This window comes from Andrena cerasifolii, chromosome 4 (genome assembly GCF_050908995.1).
Source record: "Andrena cerasifolii isolate SP2316 chromosome 4, iyAndCera1_principal, whole genome shotgun sequence".
NCBI classification, from domain to species: Eukaryota; Metazoa; Arthropoda; class Insecta; order Hymenoptera; family Andrenidae; genus Andrena; species Andrena cerasifolii.
The window spans coordinates 1,259,434-1,276,012 of NC_135121.1; the positions used below are offsets into that span (position 1 = coordinate 1,259,434).

The window sequence follows — 16,579 nt, forward strand, 5'->3', positions numbered from 1 at the left end:
TAAAAAGCTTCTTGTAGAAATTCAAAGTGGAGAAGGGATCGCTCTGATGAGGTGTTTGATATTATTGCAAGTACTTTACAGTCGCAAAATACTGTAAAGTGTGCGTCATTTGGGAAACATATCGCTGAGGAGTTGCAAGAATTAAGTCCAGAAATGGCAATACATTGCAAACAATTATTAAGGAAGGAGTCTGTCAAGCACAAGTAGGAATCTAAAAAATATGCCAGAATTGTAAATGAACAACCTGTCACTGAACTTCAGACAATAATATATTCACCAACCTCCACACCATTATATCCTCCAATGAATGTTACAGAATATTATATACAATTTCCGACAAATGACCAATTTAATTAAGACATAAATTTTATTGTTAAATATTACACAGTTACTTGCATTTGTTTGAAATAAACTCTCGTTTACTGACAAAGGAACATATCGAAGTGACAATCGCTGATTTTGATGCGACTTTGGTAGATAGCAGCTTTTTTATCGGCTGATATTCATGTTGAAGGTGTGAAAATAGCTCTCAAAGTTGAGGGTGAGAAACATATTTGGTCGAATATCTTGGAAACTACCAGAGCTAGGAGTTTTCAATTTCAAATTCTAACCCTGCCCTAAGTAATCTAATCGAGGTATTTCTATCCAATCTCAATAAACATTGTTTGTCCAGCATTACCCTTGAATTCTTCCTCCGACGGCTACAAAACTGCCAACAAAATGTTTGTACTAAACGTCAATGGACTTAATTTTGTTCCGTTAAGTGTGGCGGCTTTTAAACGAGTTATAGTTTCGAACGTTAATTTTTCAAAAAGGGTGTCATTCACAAATTTTGCTGTCCTCAACTGTTGCCCGCGTTTTCCACATTCTTCAAATGTTTTAAGTGGTTCACCGCGTTGTTTGATGTGTTGGAAATACGGTTTTCCCCACATGCTACAATTTTTTAATTCATTTGCATCCAGTCACTATTTCTTCCAATGACCCTTTACATTTGTTACAAATTTGATTAATGCTCCTTCAACAGCAGTTAATATTAGATTGACAAGGAACAAATTGCTTCATATGAAGTAGAAGGTCCTTTCTTTTCAAATCATTATGAATGTACCATTCGGAAAATAAATCCAAATGCTTCACACTGAGATATATTCCCATAAAAATTTTCATAACTCAAATTATTTTTGTACCAATAAGTTTTTATATATCTGTTGTATTATATACGAAAAGCATGTTAGAAATTGTACGATTGGAAAGTTCACTCTCCGATGGTTCCGGGGTAAATGCTGAGTGGTCAATCACAGTCCTCTTACCATAAAACATCCTCGCCTTCCCCACTCTGTGGCCAGATCCGTAGGAAACAGAGTCCCTATTCTTTAGCAATACGACGCCGGGTCGTTTGCCATCTCTAAACTCTCTCCGTTCATTCAAACAAGCAATTCTTTGGCACCCGATAGCTGGAAGACCCAACGTCGTCACCAGCCATCGCCGGACGTCAGGACTAATTAGTGTTATGCAACCTCATTCAAAGTTACACACACCCTAAGTCCTAGTCATAAAACTGTCGAAGGCAGAACAGCGTGGGGCCATCCGTCCGCAATTCCATTCGTAAACACGTTGACGCGGTAGCACAGCATCTGCAACAGAAGTTTCTGATACCAGAAAATATGAGAAGAATTTCAACAATTTTGTGACGAAGCGTCTCGCGACACACCGGTTCCCGGGCGGGCCCTAGGAGGTGCCGCCCGCGAGCCGCTCTCTCGTCATGGAAATGATCGGCACTTAGTTCTCGCGCCACCGCTAGAGCGCGTATTTTCTCGCCACTGGAAATAGTGAGTGCAGCCATATAGGTTCCGCGGCGATCAGTGATCGACAGTTCGTTCCTGGTGGAGATGAAGCAGTCTTCACACGAGACACAGTAAAGTGGTTGGGTGTTGACCGTGTTTTACAGTGCCGAAAGAGGAACGGTGCGATCAAGTCGTAGAGGGCCTGGGCGTTGACAGGGTTGCACGATCTTCGTGATTCCGAAACCGTCGTCGAAACGAGGTGGCTGGGTGCTGACTCCGTGGAGTGGCTGTATGTTGACCGGGCTCCGCGATTATCGCAGCGTCCACAATATATCTATTTCCCAGCGAGGCTGGTTGGCCGTGGTTAACTTCGCGTTGACGCCACTTGGCTGGCTTGGCGCTGGCGTCAGTTCACGCACACATTACGACCACTCCTGTAGGTGCTTCCCCCTTCAACACTGCAATTAATCGCTCCGAACCCTGATAACGTGTCACCGCCTCCGGTATAAGATGGTCGTCGGTGGGACGGAGAAGGGATATGTGCCGACTTAGTCGGGTGTCAGGGTCTGTGGAATGAACGAGCGTGGTTTGTGGTAACAATAGCAACATTTTTTCCTGCTGTTTACAAAGTCCGGGACACGGTTGCCTGGTGGTTCGGCGGACGCGCTATGAATGGTCGCGGTAGCGCGTTTGCCAGCCCTTTACGGTGCAAATACCTCCTGAAGTTCTGAGACCCGGGCAACAGCCGAGCGCGGGACTGTTCCAATGGTACCCGTTGCGAGAGCTGTGAGAGAACTGCACGAGTGTGCGTCCATATACGAGCCTGCATGGACGGCCGCACACTCATGCAGTTCTCTCGCAGGTCATGCTGTGGTTAGAAACGGAACAGTCCCGCGCTCGGCTGTTGCCCGGGTCCTAAAACTTCAGGAGGTATTTTCACCGTAAAGGGCAGGCCTGATCTACAGGATCAAAGGACGGAGTCAAATGGCTGCCCTAGGATGTAGAATGTTAGCGCGTCCACCGGCGGGGGGGGGGGGGGGGGCAATAAGAGGCCCGTTGCAACGTGGTCTCCGGCCTACGGACGCAGAGTAGGCTCGGGTAAAGGTAAAGGCGCAAGATTCCTCTCGGCCTAAATCGGAAACAAGGCTGGTAACGGTGCAGCCATGACTAAGGTCCACACTGGCACATCTCGGATACAAAGTAAAAGAGTGTACGTCTCGGTTTTCTACGGCGACTGGCAGGAGAAGCGGATCAGTACTCGAGAGAGCTGTCTATTCGGGATTACCGGTGTCGTTATATGCTAGCCCCGTCGCATGTTCGCCGGCGAGCGCGGTGGGCCGCGCGCGGCCGCACCGCGTCCGGTGCGTGCCCCAGGCCCTGTTGCGACGCACTCCTGTACGCACTTTCGCATACGAGAGCGGCCCGGCGTACGTATCCGCCCCGCGGCCGACTTGTGGACCATACTTGCCGCAGGATCTCTCGGATGTGACGATACTTCGTCAAAAACGAATCGACTCTTTCATTCTGAACCCTGACTCACGCGACTGAGTCCCAGGCAAAGAGTCGACTGGTAACAAATCGATGGAAGGTACATAAAAAATTTATCTGTGAAATGTGTAAAAAAATAATAGAACATGTTACATGCCTGAACAAAGAAAGGCCATCACAGAAAAATTACAAAAACTGAAAAATACTTGGGAATCACAACTGTACACCGCTAAAGACTGAAAACATTTGATCAGTACGCGTACCCAAAGTCGGGGGCGTGCGGTAATATACAGTGTTTCTTCGCTAAAAGCTCAGTTTGGCGTACACGTTAGGAGGTCAGCGCTATCTCCACTACTTCTGGCTCATTCCGGTCCTGCGATGGCGAGATCGTGGTGGAACGAGAGCGAGTCAGTGGGACTGAAAGCGGGCAAGGGACGGTAAGAGGCAGACAATGCGTTGATACTTTGTTTCACTCCGTCTTTCGGACGCCTGATACTCCGTCCTTTACGTGCGCGACAAGCATGCGCGTTTAGACTCGCTCTTGTTCCATCTCGCTATCGCTTCCGGCAAGAAAGATAGAAGAAACGACCGGTCTGAATCCTGCCCCTTCTGCGTTAGATGCTTATCGCTTCGGAGCGCGTTGGTCCGAAGCCACGAGCTCCTAGCGAGTAAATACTGTACCTGGATCTCACGTATTCGCCGACCGCTATTCCTTGAAATGTTTTCTGATTTCCAGTATTGTGTAAGGTCTTTCTAATCCTAATAAATACTCTAATGTAATAAATGATGACTTTTTCTTTTGAACTGTTTTCGCGTTAGAAATATGGTTCTCGCTAGAGCTGTTTCGAGACTCGAAACATTCGAGTAGCTTGAAGTTCGCACCGAGCAATACTCGGTTTTTCGAGCTGAGCCGCAACTCGAACGGTTTCGGGTAACCCGAATGTTTCGGGTAGCTCGGTTTTTTTCGAGCAGCTCGTATATTTCGGGGAACTCGAATGTTTCGAGCCGCCCGAATATATTTTAGGTAGTCGACTGTATGGTGGAGTGTGATAGCTTGGTGTAGCTGGAACGTTTTGTAGGCACCGAATATAAATTAAATTAGATGTATAATATGAAATGTATAGATATGAAAACCATATGAAGTAATACAACCCTTGCCTGCGAATATTTTAAACAACACATTGAATGCGGGGTCCTGTTTGACCCATAATTTAATTCGTATACACCTCGGGATAAGCTCCTAAATAAGGTATTCATCTTATTAGCATATAACATGCTTGCCTTTTTCAAGAGGTAGTACTAGTAATAAGTAACACGTGTAGTTTGATATTTTGGAGGGTCCCAATGGTGTATGGATATTAAAGGTAATTTCTTATGTGTGTTAAAATCATTTATTTCTGTACGAACAATAGATTATATTGACCTGTCCGATGAATTTAAATGGTTTGTGATATTAAACTATTTCATTGAAAGCATATTTAGGAGCTTATTCCGAGGTGTATACGAATTAAATTATGGGTCAAAATGGCCCCCGCATCCAATGTGCTGTTAAAATATTCGCAGACAAGGTTTGTATTACTTCATATGGTTTTCATATCTATACATGTCATATTATACATGTAATTTAATTTATATTCGGCGCCTACAAAACATTCCAGCTACACCAAGCTATCACACTGCACCATACAGTCGACTACCTAAAATACATTCGGGTGGCTCGAAACATTCGAGTTACCCGAAATATACGAGCTGCTAAAGAAAAACCGAGCTACCCGAAACATATTCGAGCTGCTCGAAAAAATCGAGGTATCCGAAACACGTTCGTGCTGCTCGAAAAAATGGAGCTACCTGAAACACATTCGAGCTGCTCGAAAAATCGAGCTACCCGAAACCGTTCGAGTCTTGGCTCGGCTCGGTTGTTTCGAGTCTCGAAACAGCTCTACTTCTCACCAATGTGCGTCAGCAGAATACAAAGAGTCATGGATAGTATGGGTAGCAGATTACCTCGTAGAGGTTTCTACTATGAGAAGTTGATGAGAAGATGTCCAGCGGGACAGCACAGAGTAAGAGGGGTACTTCACTCACACCACGTGATGCTACACGATCCGATTTGTTGACGTTATTGCATCGGCTAACAATAACAATAAACGATCCTTATCTCTACGACTCTGCTAGAGACAAGTTGGCATGTGGGGATATTATCAATTAGACCCGCATTCTTTCCTCTTATCACCTTCTCAGCAATGCACAGTAGTGATAAATACGTCGCTTTTCAACGGCGATTATACGAGACCCTACTGACCTACGCAACGCGCGCCGCTGATTACATGAATTGCCGTTCTTCAGTCATTCGTGTCTTGAATTTTCAAACATTACGAATTTTAGAAAAAGAAAGCTTCAACACAATTTCTTTACTCTTTATGGAGTTGCCTATTTGGTAGAGTGAATAACGAAATTACTAGTGATAAGTTGTTCTGTATTTAAACGGCCACGGCCTCAAAATCGAAGTTTCACCGAAATGGCGCTACACGCACCGCTCGAAGCGGTTGCCCATCTATGTACTTCGCGTAATGCGAACATCATGCGAGCGTTCACGTTCGCTCTCTCGTCATCCGAGCGTCGAGGTGTACACACCGCGCTCCTGCCTTCTGGGTTTTTACACAATTAAATCGCAACGTGCATGTTCTCGCTAGTTCTACATAAGATCACGGGATCAGCTATCAGATTACAAATTTACCATAGTCAATGTATCATTAAACTAATTATATTGTTAGTGTGGCGTAAGTGTGATCATCAAAGGCAACATTTCAAACATTCAAACCTATTGCAATCAGTGCGAATCATTGCACGACACGTGTCGCGGTAGAGAACGCTCCTGCACTATACGTGGAGCCTCAGACGAGATTCAATTCAGTTCATAAGTATTTATTTGTACGCGAGAGAGACGTAGCATCGGTATCGAATGATTCGGTTCTCTCGCCTGATGTCGACTGACTCGCACTGGTCCGAGTCGCCTAAAACGTGAGGAAAAATCGTTTCGTTTACATTTCACCATTTATCATTATGTAAATAGCCATTCGGCGGATTTTGTGCGGTCGCAGAATCTGATTTCGAGGTCAAAATTGGTATTAGATTGAAACTAAGCCTTGTAAGGGGCAGAAATATAAAGAGTGACCCAAAAATGAAGCCTTTTTTAGCCTCTTTTTGGTCCCACGATTTTGGAACGGAATTTTGTGCCAAATGATACCTTATGATGAGACATCAATCACAAAAAAATTTCGAATTGAGGTGACAATTAGTTTCTGAGATATGAAGGTCAATGAAGTGAAGATTCGTTAACGCGACAACCCATACGCTTCGATGTACGAACTTCTATGTCAGTCCGATAATTTAAACAATTATTTCCAGGGGTTTTGCTGACTGCTGACAACGAATTGGAACTTAGATTTTCGAAATTCACGAAAAAAAAAATCAGGAAATATAAATGTCTGCGTAGTGGGTGCTTTTTTAAATATATCTTCCACCATGTTAAATCGGCCATTGTGAATTTTGAAAATCTAAGTTCAAATTCATTGTTAGCAGTCAGCAAAAGTCACAATGGCCGATTCAATATGGTGGACGACATTAATAAAATCACCCACTACACAGTTATTTGTATTTCTGGACTTTTATTTTTTTTTTCTCGTGAATTTTAAAAATCTAAGCTCAAATTCGTTGTTAGCAGTCAGCAAAACCCCTGGAAATAATTGTTTAAATTATCTGTACTGACATAAAAGTCCCTACATCGAAGCGTATGGGCTGACGCGTTAACGAATTTTCACTTCTTTGACCTCCCATGTCTCAGAAACTAATTGTCACCGCAACTTGAAAATTTCGCGTGATTGATGTCTCATTATAAGGTATCGTTTCGCGTAAAATTCAATTCCAAAATCGTGGTACCAAAAAGGGGCTATTTTTGGGCCACACTTTTGACCTCGAAATCAGATTCTGCGCCCCCCCCCCCCAAATGACCATCTCCATAATGATAACTGGTTAAATATGAACGTAAGGATTTTTTATCACGTTTTCAGCGACTCGGACCTCTGTGCGACTGCCCGGGTCACGCTCGGCCCGTCCACGCGTAGGTTAAAGGAAAAGTCCAACGCAGGGCGAGGAAGCGTCGAAGACATTTTCACACGATGCTTTATCGCGCAACGGTATGTTTGACCCCCGCAGCTGGAATCTGCGAAAGAGCCGCCACGATTTGACGAACGAGTCGCCTCACTCTTGATTTTCATCTTATTTTGTTACATAGAATCCCCCATTTCATTTTGTACTAACTATTACCGACCACCTTGTATATATTGCTGGTTCCCAGATTATATTCTGAATTTCGTTATTTAAAATTTTACAGGATCCACGTAAATGTTCAAAATGATTTCCCTCCGTTCGGCTGTACATTGCAGTGTGCTTAAGTATGCTTGCTTGCTCATTCCAGGGCATGTCCGCATAGATGGTGACATCGATAGCCCGAATAATGGTATGAATTATTCTAAATTATTTAAGTGGTATAAATTAGAATCAATTTGCCCATTCAATTCGTTTTCTTTTTCGATTCACAGACATTAGTTATGTATTAATCGCAATTGATTTGACGCTTCACATTAATCATACTAGAAGATATGACTGAAATTTTACAAACAACAGTATTTATTTGATTTTAAACACAGCCCATCGCAAAGAGTGTTTGGTAAATAATCAGATAATAAGCAATAACTTGTTCCTCTTTAAAAGAAAAATAATTAAAGAAATACGATTTTTTTCTATTAAACTTTTCAAAAGAAGCACATCCATATTCTATTTGGCTTTCCATTAATTCTATATGGTATGAACCTCTAAATCTTAAAATAAATAAAAAAAGTTTCTTTTGTCAATGAACATTAAAATTAGGTCTCCAACGTTTCCTTGTAGTGTAAATGAACCATGAGATCAGAATTATTTAGCATTAATAAAACGGTATGCTAGTCTAGGGCTGGGATATTATTCTGAAAGGCACCGGTCGCCGATCGAGATGAAATGTCAGGGGTGTTTTGAAGAATGTGAGAGAACCCCAAATATAAAATTGTAGCTTCGGGAATTCACGCATTTGGAAGATACAGTTACTTTAGGGGAGGCCGCCTTATTCACTGCGATCGTTACATCGCATGACGGCGTGTAACATTTATGTTGGTTTTCGACGAAGACAGAAAGGACACAGTAATTGTTGCACGCTGCCGCGCGATGCTTGTAACCACATTCTCGTTATTAAAATCTTCAAACTCATATTGGTTCGCTGCCATGCTTTACTAATCTAGACCCAACCAATACTAATACCCGGGACAATGTGGAAAGTGGAATGCGTTGTCTCGGAATAAGTCAACAGAAATACTGTTAAGAGGGAGGACCGTGGTACAGTGATTAAACAAATATCGGTAAGATACACCCTTTTATGCCAAATTACCCCTGTATCTTTTGAACGCATTAATTGCCGAAGCTAAAATTTTATATTTGAGGTCTTTCCACATACCTCGTAACAGTGATGCCAGAATTGTGGGACGTGGGACAAATGCTTACCCCTACTATGACCTACCGTCGTCTCCCACTGTGGCCTACCGTCGCGTCCCCTACTTTCTTCCTATCGCACTGCACATAAGCATATCCCTACTCCTGTCCGTGTGCTCGGCAGCCCCAACAGACAGCTCATATGGACAGGAGTAGGGATATGCTTGTGTGCAGTGCGATGGGAAGAAAGTGGGGGTCGACGGTAGGTCATAGTGGGGGTAAGCATTTGTCCCACGTCCCACGATTCTGGCATCACTGCCTCGTAATGCCCACCAAGTTTCATCTCGATCGGCCACCGGTGCCTATGGGAAGTACAGCCTAGGGCTGCATTATTCCAGCTGAAGTAAAATATTTGACATTTATTGAGGCAGTCTTATATTATCATGTTTATTTCATATTTTAACACTTCGAGTGGCGTCGACGTGCTTTCACGCCGAGAAACTTCAATCCTATACCCAGCTTCCGCATGCATTCAGATTGAAATTTTCTGGCAGGTATTTCTTGATCGATTTATATTTTGTGGAAGAGCAAGAGCTAAAGCAATAACCGCGCCTCCGATGAGTTATTGTGTAATGATAATTGTAATCACTATATTCCCGATTAGATCTTCGTGAAAGTATTGTCAATGGATATTATGGCGAGATTCTCCCGATGCAAATGAGTCTAAATTCAACCTTATTCGGGCAATTTTGATTTAATCCTGACGGTGTAATTTGTCTATAGAATTTAGAAGTGGTTCAAATCATATACAAATAAAACCAGCCTAACTAACGTCAAATTTGAACTGGTTTTCATCAGGAAGGACAGATTTAATAGACCATATGGAAGTTTATATTTTTATTTGTATTGGCATATGTTGCTGGATTCCACAAAAAAAAACGGAAAAGAGGGAATGTGGGGCAATGCGGTAACGCTAAGAAGAAACGTAGAGAAAATCAAATATATTCTTTTTGTAACATTTATTAAAGCATTTTTAGAATCAATATATATTCATCTTCAAATTTAAGCAACAAAACTGAGATCAAAGGGATCAAAAACTGAAATAAACATCTTTTTCTTAAGTAACTAAATTTTCCCTTCTTGCCCCGCATACGGCTGACAGCAAATCGATAATGACTTGGGTCTGTCTCTTCCGATCGATCGTCTTCTAACTTCATATACGAGCACCAGCAGGCCATGAATACCCCTATACACAGTGCCCGCAATGGTATGGTAGCAACATTTTTAAAAAGGAAAAGTCTAACTTTATAAATGTTCTGCGGTAAATGCCGTGTGGTTCACCACACTATCGTCTTCCCCACTCTGTAGCCAAATCCTTAAGGACAGAGTCCCTATTTTTTGGCAATACGCCGCCGGCGGCGAGCCACTTGCCATCTCTAGGTACTCCCTCTTTCCTTTCATTTAAGCAACCAATCCTACGACACCCAATAGCTGGGAGAATGAATGTGGTCATCGGCCATCACCTATCGCCAGGACTGTTTAGTCTCATGAACCCCCTTTCAAGGTTACACGCAGTCGCACGAAGTCTCAGTCATAAAATCCTCGAAGGCAGAACAGAGTGGGCCTCACGACATGGGACTATCCGTCCCCAACTCCACTAGAGAACACGTTGACGCTAAGTGTCTTTCTTACAATTGTTGTAACTTTTAGATGTATTGTTTTTAATGGGTGTCAACAATATTTTCTTGTATTTATATAAACATAAATAACGCTTCATGGTACAGATATGTGTCACCGTTTTTCCGAGAATTGGTGATCATAGGTTGCCCAAATCGTGGCCTCTAAATCAACCGATTATTGATAGAAAAAAGAATAAAATTTTAACTGCAACTTACGCTATCTTTTTACGTATCAACAGCGATTATCATATCGTTAACTCAGGGCAGTGGTACTTCTTGCTCAACGTGAAGAGTTCTTTCTGGAAACTGATTTTGCAACATGAAAATTATTAACAAATACCTAGTGTTCAAATATCGAGATTGAATTTCTAAAAATCCGTCAAAAATACATCATGTGAAGCTTTCTCTATAAAATTAGACTTTCTCTAACAAGGGAACACTGCGAACCCGCAATCAGCGATTGTAACGCAATTTTGCAGGTTTAATAGACACCCCCACTTTCTCGCGTATAACTCCTAAAGTACAAGAGACAGAAAAAATTTTAAACAAAACTTTAATGGTACAATAAACGCTGAAAACTTGCGTTAACAAAATTTTGAAAAGCTTAAAAAAAAATACCTGACGAAAAGAAACTTTTTTCCAAATTTTGTTAACGCAAGTTTGTAGCGTTCATTGCACCATTACACACATTTCTGTTTGAAACATTTTTTTCTGTCTCCGGTAATTTAGGAGTTGTACGCGAAAAAGTGGGAGTGCCTATTTGACTTTGAGGTTAATTTTCACAACCTTAGAGGACGATTGGGCACAAATGAAGACGATGTGATTGTTTGTGTCTTGAGTCACTCTATAAATTCACAAAGTTGCGTTGCAATCGGTGATTGCGGGTTCGCAGTGTTCCCTTGTAAACAGACTTTCAAATTGATTTCACAATGGGTTATTAACCCTCGTCAGGCGGCATAGCTACAATTATAACTGTTGAGTTTTTAAATTGCGATAACTTTTTTTCGAGAAGCCGTAGAGGGCTGCAGTTTCATGACATCTCTAAATTTTAAGTCTAGATTATATAGGCCAAATTTCACAAAAATATCTCTACCCCCTTCCGAGATACAGTTACTCAGAAAATTGAGCGTACACCTAGATTGGTAACGAAAATTGGCGGGAAAATGAATACAAACACACTTATTCGAAAATGAAGACACAGTATATATTTTATTCGTATATTTTACCAAATAATACGTAAAAAAATTCTAAATAAAATGGACTATTGGTCTATATTTAACAAAAAATGGTAAAAGTACACGTATTTTAGTGACACAAAATTGAGCGTACACCTTGTTAAAATACTATTTACAAACTGATACTATATCGTTTCATTTATTAATACTTTGTCGCATATCCCCTGCCATCAATTACGGCTTGTAAGCGACGTGGCATAGAATAAATTAGGTGTTTTATTAAAGAAGGAGGAATTTTTCCCATTCTTCTCTCAACTTTCGTTTGAAATCTTCTATATTCGTAAAATTGTTATTTGCAATCCTGGATTTTATTTCTCCCCTGACATTCTCGATGGGATTCAGATCAGGTGACTGGGGAGGTGTTTTTAGCATCTTTGGGATGTTATACAGCAACCATAATTGAACTATATATGATGAATGCTTTGGGTCATTATCTTGTTGAAAGTAATACACCCGCGGCATTGTTAATTTTTCTGCTGAACCTATTAGATTCTTTTTTAAGATATTTAAGTACTTAATTTTGTCCATTATGCCATCTATGTATTCGATAATTCCGGTATCATTTGCACTTATACATCCCCATAACATAACGGATCCTCCTCCGTGTTTAAACGTTGGACATGTATTTCTATGGTGGTGCTCAGTATTTAGCTGTCGCCGTACGATTTGCTTCCTTCCATCCCGTCCAAAAAAATTGATTTTAGTCTCGTCAGAGAATGTAACATTTCCCCAAAAGCTTTCGTCAAAATTTACAAACGTTTTTGCAAATTCTATGCGTTTCTGCCTACTTGCTTTGGAGATATACGGTCTCTTTCGTGCGACTCGGCCATTATATCCCTCTTTTCTTAATGTTCTACGAACTGCTTCAACCGAGATGTCTTTATTTATACGTGAGAAAACATCTAACGTTAACTTCCGCACACTTGTACTCGGATTTGTTTTAATTTGTCGACAAATGAATCGTTCATCAGTGTTCGACAATATTTTCTTTCTTCCTTGGCCAGGCGTATTTCGGACTGTTCCATCGTACTGAAATTTGTTCATAATTTTTTGTACGGTAGAATGTGTTCTGCCGACTATTTTCCTTACTTGACGAAAGGATTTACCTTGCGAATATAATTTTACAATAAGATTTCGTATTGAAATGTCCGTCTGCTTCCTCTTATTAGCCATGTTGCTACTATAATCGTCAATCTACGGATAACAGATAATTTTCTGTTGCTACTTCCTGAACAACCGTACTTTGAAATACATTTCACGGGACTTCCTCTTCAATAGTACCAACATCTAACCAATACAGACCTGCGGAATGTGAAAATTCCTACGTGCACGCTCAATTTTGTGTCACTAAAATACGTATACTTTTATAATTTCTGTTAAATATAGACAAATAGTCAATTTTATTTGGATTTTTTTGTACGAATTATTTAGTAAAATATACGAGTAAAATATATATTGTGTTTTCAATTTGGAATACGTGTGTTTGTATTCATTTTTTCGTCAATTTTCATTACCGACCTATGTGTACGCTCAATTTTGTGAGTAACTGTAGGGGATCAAATCGAGGGTTCCATCCATAACAGCGGCATAGGTACAATAAAATTGTACCTTCATACATTTTTTGTAATAATAATGTTATTTTATTGTAAAAAATGTAAAAAATCACTTACGTTGTAGAGGAAAATTTAGTAATTTTTTTATAGACTTTCATAAATTGTCTTCACAAGTAATGCACGTTGTCTTTGCTACGGAATGTTCATCGCAAACGGGTTTCATGCAAACCACGCAGGACTTTCTAGTCTTGCGTTGTTTTCGCTTCAGGTCTCGGCAGACATAGCAACTATCAACGACAGGGGAGTCTCCACGACTACCATGAGGTACTTGAGGGCCAGCTGCTGCTTCTGATGTTGTCACGATGCGTCGTCCAAGCACCATTTCTACTGCACCTCGAAGAAAATGGTTTCTCGTCAACATTCGATTTGTACTACGAGCTTCAATTGCAGGCAGGCATAGCTGCTTGGCAAGATCTTTCAGGAACTTTCTTCGTTGATCCTTTGTCCTGAACCGTGGATTGTGTTCTTTGTCGATGATGTAGGACGCTAACTCAGTGACGTCAATCATGTTTCACCGTGTACTCTCCCAACATTTTATCCATAACATCGACTCTGCCCTTGGTTTTGTTATAGTATTGGATTATCTGCGGCGCGACTGCTTGTGTCTCTTCAACTTCTCCTGTCATGTGCATGGATGATAGAAGCACAACTGATTTATTCTTCTTTGGCACATATGAACAGAGTGTTGCATCATGTTTGTCGACGTTACAGGCCTTTCTTTGGCAGGCTACATGTTGCTTGGCAGGAACTTGTTGTTTTTTCTCAGTGTACCAACTAGTGTCATGTTCCAGGAGTTTAACACCTTAGTTAGTTCCATAGTTGTGAAGAAGTTATCGGTGGTAACATTTCTTCCAGAGCCTTTGTACGAGCTGACTAGGTCTAATACTGTGTGTTCACCAACGTTTACTTGTCGAGGACTATCTGTTGGTTTCCCAGGGTAAAGCTGACCTTCTAACGGGGAAGCGTTTGATGCGCCACAAGCCCAGAAATTTTTTATGCCATATTTGGCCGGTTTAGAAGGTATATACTGTGTAAATTTAGTACGGCCTCTAAACGGAAACAATTGCTCGGCGATGGTGATACATACATGTGGCTTGTAGGCCCTCCTCAAGTACTGTTCAGCATTGCCCAGATGTCCCGTATTGGAGCAGCTTTATCTGTTTTCACACGTTCTGCATGTGTATTTTCATTGTCAAATCTAATAAACCTGAGGATTATCTTGAAGCGGTCACGAGACATGGCTGCACGTATAAGAGGCAGAGCATCAGCATTCCATGTATCGTCCAGATTCTCTTTATTGTCTCTGTGCACACCAGCAGCAATCAATATGCCCAAAAATGCATCGAGTTCAGATTCACTAAATGGCTCAAATGTTCTTTGTGGTGGCCGTTTGGAACAATCAAGAAACCTTTGTACTAGTTGATTGTTGTAAACCTCACAAACTCTCTTGGCCTTTCGATTTGTTTCTTGTAATATGATGTCACACATCTCTGGAGTCATGATTGACTGGAATAGCCCTTTTGCCGTATGCAGATTGCTAATTGCTACAGGCCCACCTCTTTGTCGTAGGACGTTACGAGATCTGGTTTGTCCACTTGGCGGTGGATCACTACACCATTGAGTCCCAGTCTTAGCAGTCCAAATGTCACATCCTCAACACTTTCGTCTGAGTCGTATTTGTCTTCATGCTCTATAACCATTTCTTGTTCCACGTCTGACTCTTCTTGAGTTGAAGCATCCGCTTGTGGTACATAGTTTTCGTTATCAGATGCAACATATGGTTCTTCCTCATATTCCGAATCAGATTCATCAATCGTTTCCCTTATTTCGTCGCACGTATATCTGTAAATAGATGGAGAAATAAAAACAAGTAAATAATTTTCCTTATGAAATACTACTACATTATTGGCTTGTCATGATATGATGCCAACCTGCAATGATGATTTATGTAGTAGATGAATCTACTTTGAATTGTAGGAATGGCTAGGGTGAGCAGGAAAAATGAGTCAACAGATCTTCAACAAATACTTAAATTAAAAAAAGAGCTATATTCGTACGAACACGAAGTGGACCTGATGGCAACCGTTCACAGAATGTCTTTCCGCCTTCTGGCCGACTTGTACCTTGTCCTCGCTTCTAGCAATCCTATCATAAAACGGTCGCGTCGTCTTCAGCCGCGTATTCGACGAGCCAAGCGTACTCGCCGAACGGTGCTAGCTGTCCAGGGCGGCGGCTCACAGAATTTACAGGTAACTGATAAATAAAACAAAATTACCAGGTAGTCCTGAATATTCGTAAAATATCACAAAACATGACATAAACAATGTGTAGAAACTAAATGTTATCCATTTATGGTACAAATTATACCAACAGTGAGAATTTTCTAATAAAATGTGTGAAGATACAATTATACCTCTCCCGCCTGTTAACGTTGTTAAATTATGCCGCCTGACGAGGGTTAAAAACATTGGTGCACTACGTTTCAGGCAGTTGACTGTACTGGTCGCAACCATGTCATTTACGAATCTTATAGCCTCCCCAGTGATATTATTTATATCTCCAGAACAGCTTCACTGTCCTACTTTGTACAAAGGGTCTAGCAGGGTAAGCATGGGCAAACGGCCCTCATGCCGATTCTTGGAGTTGTTATTTTTTAAACAATTCTCCTTGCCTGAAACGCCATTATGTAAAGTTTTAGATCGCTACCCCCCTGTTTAAGGATAATACGGGGGTAAACGCCCTTAACCCAGACCTATGATTTTCGAACTCCCACTGATTACTCTAACCGCACGCTTCACGACTCGCTTCTTTGCCCGACACTATACATAAACAATAAATCCCAAATGCACCGCAATCGTTTCTTCCATTCGCATTTAAATAAAACGTACTTAGGCTCGCGACAAATACTCTTTCTCGTCACAAAACCCCACCTATTTATAATATATTGATCTTCATTAAATTATTTAACTATGTTCCACCATCTCGACTATCTTCAGGTTTTTATATATAATAACTCAATAATAGAGCATTATTCTTAATTTTATTGGAGGTGGTCACTCAAAGGGTTGTTTCCATAAACCACCCCTAAAAAATTAATTTTTTTTTCTACCCTTAATAATTGATTTGTAATTTTTAGAAGAATATATGAAGTGCAGTTAGTATGTAGCTATTTTTCGTTTTTTTTTCATTTAAATATCTTAAGTAGTAACCGAGAAAAAAAATAATAACGTTAAGGGCGTTTAACCCCGTATTAATCTTAAACA

The 16,579-nt window shown here is 41.0% G+C and overlaps 1 protein-coding gene and 1 long non-coding RNA gene across 11 annotated transcripts in view; one reads left to right on the forward strand and one right to left on the reverse strand.

Annotated features, from left to right (window-relative positions):
- Machr-a (muscarinic Acetylcholine Receptor, A-type) overlaps positions 1 to 16,579 on the forward strand; it is a 200,745-nt gene that overhangs the window by 92,622 nt on the left and 91,544 nt on the right. For 5 of the 10 annotated variants that reach the window (XM_076810385.1, XM_076810387.1, XM_076810389.1 and 2 more), the window contains one exon: positions 7,663 to 7,788. The exons of 2 other annotated variants lie outside the window; for them this stretch is intronic. The gene's annotated coding sequence lies outside the window, so the exon portion shown is untranslated. Of the gene's footprint in view, positions 1 to 7,662; positions 7,789 to 13,897; positions 15,566 to 16,579 lie in introns of those variants that run through there. 3 more of the 10 variants (XM_076810394.1, XM_076810388.1, XM_076810393.1) reach the window with 3 other exon arrangements.
- On the reverse strand, positions 4,835 to 5,161 carry LOC143368295 (uncharacterized). Its single transcript, XR_013085209.1, has 2 exons — positions 5,042 to 5,161; positions 4,835 to 4,966 (listed from the first exon to the last, which is right to left on the reverse strand). It is a non-coding gene; the product is annotated as an uncharacterized LOC143368295 (long non-coding RNA).